The following is a 7,454-nucleotide window of genomic DNA, read 5'->3' on the forward strand; positions in this document are numbered from 1 at the left end:
TGAAACATGTACAGGGATTAAAGTGTGTTTGACTAAATGTTCCAAAACAAAATGTGGTCCCCATTTAAATGACTTTTGACCAATCATGACAACTGAAAACTAATCTACTTGTGAAGTGAGAACCCATGTTATAATTGATATGTTGTTGTGTATCTTTTAGTTCAAACTGTAAACTTTGTTTAGTTGAGTCCATGGATTCATGTTGAATCCTGTTGGGGGGCTTTTAGTTGAGTCCATGAATTCATGTTGAATCCTGTTGGGGGGGCTTTTAGTTGAGTCCATGAATTTATGTTGAATCCTGTTGGGTCGGGCTTTTAGTTGAGTCCATGAATTCATGTTGAATCCTGTTGGGGGGGCTTTTAGTTGAGTCCATGAATTCATGTTGAATCCTGTTGGGTCGGGCTTTTAGTTGAGTCCATGAATTCATGTTGAATCCTGTTGGGGGGGCTTTTAGTTGAGTCCATGAATTTATGTTGACTCCTGTTGGGGGGGCTTTTAGTTGAGTCCATGAATTTATGTTGAATCCTGTTGGGTCGGGCTTTTAGTTGAGTCCATGAATTTATGTTGTATCCTGTTGGGGGTGCTTTTAGTTGAGTCCATGAATTCATGTTGAATCCTGTTGGGGGGGCTTTTAGTTGAGTCCATGAATTCATGTTGAATCCTGTTGGGTCGGGCTTTTAGTTGAGTCCATGAATTCATGTTGAATCCTGTTGGGGGGGCTTTTAGTTGAGTCCATGAATTCATGTTGAATCCTGTTGGGGGGGCTTTTAGTTGAGTCCATGAATTCATGTTGAATCCTGTTGGGGGGGCTTTTAGTTGAGTCCATGAATTTATGTTGAATCCCTTTGGGTCGGGCTTTTAGATGAGTCCATGAATTCATGTTGAATCCCGTTGGGGTCGCTTTTAGTTGAGTCCATGAATTTATGTTGAATCCTGTTGGGTCGGGCTTTTAGTTGAGTCCATGAATTTATGTTGTATCCTGTTGGGGGGGCTTTTAGTTGATTCCATGAATTCATGTTGAATCCTGTTGGGGGGGCTTTTAGTTGAGTCCATGAATTCATGTTGAATCCTGTTGGGTCGGGCTTTTAGTTGAGTCCATGAATTCATGTTGAATCCTGTTGGGGGGGCTTTTAGTTGAGTTCATGAATTTATGTTGAATCCTGTTGGGTCGGGCTTTTAGTTGAGTCCATGAATTTATGTTGTATCCTGTTGGGGGGGCTTTTAGTTGAGTCCATGAATTCATGTTGAATCCTGTTGGGGGGGCTTTTAGTTGAGTCCATGAATTCATGTTGAATCCTGTTGGGTCGGGCTTTTAGTTGAGTCCATGAATTCATGTTGAATCCTGTTGGGGGGGCTTTTAGTTGAGTCCATGAATTCATGTTGAATCCTGTTGGGGGGCTTTTAGATGAGTCCATGAATTCATGTTGAATCCAGTTGGGGGGGGCTTTTAGTTGAGTCCATGAATTCATGTTGAATCCTGTTGGGGGGCTTTTAGTTGAGTCCATGAATTCATGTTGAATCCTGTTGGGTCGGGCATTTAGTTGAGTCCATGAATTCATGTTGAATCCTGTTGGGGGGGCTTTTAGTTGAGTCCATGAATTTATGTTGAATCCTGTTGGGGAGGGCTTTTAGTTGAGTCCATGAATTCATGTTGAATCCTGTTGGGGGGCTTTTAGTTGAGTCCATGAATTCATGTTGAATCCTGTTGGGTCGGGCATTTAGTTGAGTCCATGAATTCATGTTGAATCCTGTTGGGTCGGGCTTTTAGTTGAGTCCATGAATTTATGTTGACTCCTGTTGGGTCGGGCTTTTAGTTGAGTCCATGAATTCATGTTGAATCCTGTTGGGGGGGCTTTCGTTGAGTCCATGAATTCATGTTGAATCCAGTTTGGGGGGCTTTCGTTGAGTCCATGAATTCATGTTGAATCCAGTTTGGGGGGCTTTCGTTGAGTCCATGAATTCATGTTGAATCCAGTTTGGGGGGCTTTCGTTGAGTCCATGAATTCATGTTGAATCCTACTGGGTGTTCCCCACTCTTGTTTTAACCCCTGTGCACATGGATATATTCTTAGCTAAGGAATGTTTTTCATCTGTGGTGCAGATCCAGGAACGATAGCATTAGCATGGTGGAAACAAAGAAAAAACCTATGGAAAATGCTAACAGAGAACTGTCTTAGTTATAACTGTCTTGAGGCCTAAAGCTGTTTTTTGAACCTGTTCAGGTGACTTCATGATTCATACTTAGGAATGTGATCTAGCATGATTACTCTATTTTAGTGCTGTGATGAGATGTATGGAAGCTATTTGAATTGAATAGACTGAAACCGATTGGTTTAGGGTGGGGCATGACGGTTTGCAGGTGAACACAACAGCAGAACATGGTCTATTGTAGAACATCCACAGATAGACTAGTCTAAAGTGTTACCCATGAAGGCTGTAGCTGTTAACAACAAACATTGAGCCATTATCTTACGTCAGATAGCTTGACGATTTCATCTGCTCTGACATACTGTATTAACTTTATTTGATCAAAGATCAAGAGCGTTTGAATCCCAACAGAACACAGGACATCCTCAACAGAACACAGACCATCCCCAACAGAACACAGACCATCCTCAACGGAACACAGACCATCAGTGAAGAGTACACGGCATAAAATAATGAAGGATCTCAGTTGCGTTTCCTTGGTTCCTTACATCCTCTCTCCTCGCCTCCTTTTCAAAACCCATTGGATTAGTTTTAAATGTTAATATTTTTTATTTAACCTTTATTTAACTAGGCAAGTCAGTTAAGAACAAATTCTTATTTTACAATGACGGCCTACACCATCAAAACCCTCCCCTAACCCAGACGACGCTGGGCCAATTGTGCGCCGCCCTATGGGACTCCCAATCCCGGCCGGTTGTGATACTGCCTGGATTCGACCCAGGGACTGTAGTGAAGCCTCTAGCACTGAAATGCAGTGCCTTAGATTGATGCGCCACTCGGGAACTTGAGAAGGTGCGTCACTTGCCACCAACAGATGGTGGCGAGGAAAGATGACAAGAGCAATTAATTAATCAATCAAGTAAATGATATTTAAATTTAAAGGTCAACAGGAGTCCTTCCTATGAGCACAAGACGTTGAAAATATATTTTTGGGGTTGAAAAGACTTAAAAAGACATTGAAAGATGAGACATCTTTCAACCATATTTTGCTGGTATTTCTCTTCCTCAAACACCAAGACAATACCATCATCATAATCGATTCTGTTGAATGGTTTTCCTTTGAGCCCGTCCATTGGGTAAACACCTGGTGTAACCAGTACCTTTCAACAGGGTGTGTCTATTAATATTCATCATTGCGCATGTGTAAAAACACGTATGTACGTACGCAAGTATAAAAGCGATGATCACTGACACAACTTCCTCTTTCAACACAGATCTCAGATCAACCAACGCAGTAACACAGGTAGGTTACTAAACATTTATATAATACAGGTCGGTCTTGTTAGTGTTTATGTCTTTATATATATATATATATTACAATGAGAAGGGAAGGGTACAGGTCAGTCTTGTTAGTGTTTATGTCTTTATATATATATATATTACAATGAGAAGGGAAGGATACAGGTCAGTCTTGTTAGTGTTTAAGTCTTTATATATGTATATATATATATATATTATAATGAGAAGTGAAGGATACAGGTCAGTCTTGTTAGTGTTTATGTCTTTATATATATATATATTACAATGAGAAGGGAAGGATACAGGTCAGTCTTGTTAGTGTTTATGTCTTTATATATATATATATTACAATGAGAAGGGAAGGATACAGGTCAGTCTTGTTAGTGTTTATGTCTTTATATATATATATATATTACAATGAGAAGGGAAGGATACAGGTCAGTCTTGTTAGTGTTTATATCTTTATATATATATATATATATATATATATTACAATGAGAAGGGAAGGATACAGGTCAGTCTTGTTAGTGTTTATATCTTTATATGCATATTACAATGAGAAGGGAAGGATACAGGTCAGTCTTGTTAGTGTTTATGTCTTTATATATATATATATATATTACAATGAGAAGGGAAGGATACAGGTCAGTCTTGTTAGTGTTTATGTCTATATATATATATATATATTACAATGAGAAGGGAAGGATACAGGTCAGTCTTGTTAGTGTTTATGTCTTTATATATATATATATTACAATGAGAAGGGAAGGGTACAGGTCAGTCTTGTTAGTGTTTATGTCTTTATATATATATATATTACAATGAGAAGGGAAGGGTACAGGTCAGTCTTGTTAGTGTTTATGTCTATATATATATATATATATATATATATTACAATGAGAAGGGAAGGGTACAGGTCAGTCTTGTTAGTGTTTATGTCTATATATATATATATATATATATATTACAATGAGAAGGGAAGGATACAGGTCAGTCTTGTTAGTGTTCATGATTTTATATATATATATATATATATTACAATGAGAAGGGAAGGGTACAGGTCAGTCTTGTTAGTGTTTAAACCATTTTAAACCATGATAATATGAAACATGTACAGGGATTAAAGTGTGTTTGACTAAATGTTCCAAAACAAAATGTGGTCCCCATTTAAATGACTTTTGACCAATCATGACAACTGAAAACTATTCTACTTGTGAAGAGAGAACCCATGTTATAATTGATATGTTGTTGTGTATCTTTTAGTTCAAACTGTAAACTTTGTTTAGTTGAGTCCATGGATTCATGTTGAATCCTGTTGGGGGGGCTTTTAGTTGAGTCCATGAATTCATGTTGAATCCTGTTGGGGGGGCTTTTAGTTGAGTCCATGAATTCATGTTGAATCCTGTTGGGGGGGCTTTTAGTTGAGTCCATGAATTCATGTTGAATCCTGTTGGGTCGGGCTTTTAGTTGAGTCCATGAATTCATGTTGAATCCTGTTGGGTCGGGCTTTTAGTTGAGTCCATGAATTTATGTTGAATCCTGTTGGGTCGGGCTTTTAGTTGAGTCCATGAATTCATGTTGAATCCTGTTGGGGGGGCTTTTAGTTGAGTCCATGAATTCATGTTGAATCCTGTTGGGGGGGCTTTTAGTTGAGTCCATGAATTTATGTTGAATCCTGTTGGGTCGGGCTTTTAGTTGAGTCCATGAATTCATGTTGAATCCTGTTGGGGGGGCTTTTAGTTGAGTCCATGAATTCATGTTGAATCCTGTTGGGGGGGCTTTTAGTTGAGTCCATGAATTCATGTTGAATCCTGTTGGGTCGGGCTTTTAGTTGAGTCCATGAATTCATGTTGAATCCTGTTGGGGGGGCTTTTAGCTGAGTCCATGAATTCATGTTGAATCCTTTTGGGGGGGCTTTTAGTTGAGTCCATGAATTCATGTTGAATCCTGTTGGGGGGGCTTTTAGTTGAGTCCATGAATTCATGTTGAATCCTTTTGGGGGGGCTTTTAGTTGAGTCCATGAATTCATGTTGAATCCTGTTGGGGGGGGTTTTAGTTGAGTCCATGAATTCATGTTGAATCCTGTTGGGTCGGGCTTTTAGTTGAGTCCATGAATTCATGTTGAATCCTGTTGGGGGGGCTTTTAGTTGAGTCCATGAATTCATGTTGAATCCTGTTGGGGGGCTTTTAGTTGAGTCCATGAATTCACGTTGAATCCTGTTGGGGGGCTTTTAGTTGAGGCCATGAATTCATGTTGAATCCTTTTGGGGGGGCTTTTAGTTGAGTCCATGAATTCACGTTGAATCCTGTTGGGGGGCTTTTAGTTGAGTCCATGAATTCATGTTGAATCCTGTTGGGGGGGCTTTTAGTTGATTCCATGAGTTCATGTTGAATCCTGTTGGGGGGCTGTTAGTTGAGTCCATGAATTCATGTTGAATCCTGTTGGGGGGGCTTTTAGTTGAGTCCATGAATTTATGTTGAATCCTGTTGGGGGGGGCTTTTAGTTGAGTCCATGAATTTATGTTGAATCCTGTTGGGGGGGCTTTTAGTTGAGTCCATTAATTTATGTTGAATCCTGTTGGGGGGGCTTTTAGTTGAGTCCATGAATTCATGTTGAATCCTGTTGGGGGGGCTTTTAGTTGAGTCCATGAATTCATGTTGAATCCTGTTGGGGGGGCTTTTAGTTGAGTCCATGAATTCATGTTGAATCCTGTTGGGGGGGCTTTTAGTTGAGTCCATGAATTCATGTTGAATCCTTTTGGGGGGGCTTTTAGTTGAGTCCATGAATTTATGTTGAATCCTGTTGGGTCGGGCTTTTAGTTGAGTCCATGAATTTATGTTGAATCCTGTTGGGTCGGGCTTTTAGTTGAGTCCATGAATTCATGTTGAATCCTGTTGGGGGGGCTTTTAGTTGAGTCCATGAATTTATGTTGAATCCTGTTGGGTCGGGCTTTTAGTTGAGTCCATGAATTTATGTTGAATCCTGTTGGGTCGGGCTTTTAGTTGAGTCCATGAATTTATGTTGACTCCTGTTGGGTCGGGCTTTTAGTTGAGTCCATGAATTCATGTTGAATCCTGTTGGGGGGGCTTTTAGTTGAGTCCATGAATTCATGTTGAATCCAGTTGGGGGGGCTTTTAGTTGAGTCCATGAATTCATGTTGAATCCTGTTGGGGGGGCTTTTAGTTGAGTCCATGAATTTATGTTGAATCCTGTTGGGTCGGGCTTTTAGTTGAGTCCATGAATTCATGTTGAATCCAGTTGGGTCGGGCTTTTAGTTGAGTCCATGAATTCATGTTGTATCCTGTTGGGGGGGCTTTTAGTTGAGTCCATGAATTTATGTTGTATCCTGCTGGGTGTTCCCCACTCTTGTTTTAACCCCTGTGCACATGGATATATTCTTAGCTAAGGAATGTTTTTCATCTGTGGTGTTTATCCAGGAACGATAGCATTAGCATGGTGGAAACAAAGAAAAAACCTATGGAAAATGCTAACAGAGAACTGTCTTAGTTATAACTGTCTTGAGGGCTAAAGCTGTTTCTAGAACCTGTTCAGGTGACTTCATGATTCATACTTAGGAATGTGATCTAGCATGATTACTCTATTTTAGTGCTGTGATGAGATGTATGGAAGCTATTTGAATTGAATAGACTGAAACCGGTTGGTTTAGGGTGGGGCATGACGGTGTGCAGGTGAACACAACAGCAGAACATGGTCTATTGTAGAACATCCACAGATAGACTAGTCTAAAGTGTTACCCATGAAGGCTGTAGCTGTTAACAACAAACATTGAGCCATTATCTTACGTCAGATAGCTTGACGATTTCATCTGCTCTGACATACTGTATTAACTTTATTTGATCAAAGATCAAGAGCGTTTGAATCCCAACAGAACACAGGACATCTCCAACAGAACACAGGACATCCTCAACGGAACACAGACCATCTCCAACAGAACACAGACCATCCCCAACAGAACACAGACCATCCCCAACAGAACACAGACCAT

The sequence above is a fragment of the Salmo salar genome, chromosome 07 (genome assembly GCF_965601325.2).
Source record: "Salmo salar chromosome 07, fSalSal1, whole genome shotgun sequence".
In the NCBI taxonomy this organism is placed as follows: domain Eukaryota; kingdom Metazoa; phylum Chordata; class Actinopteri; order Salmoniformes; family Salmonidae; genus Salmo; species Salmo salar.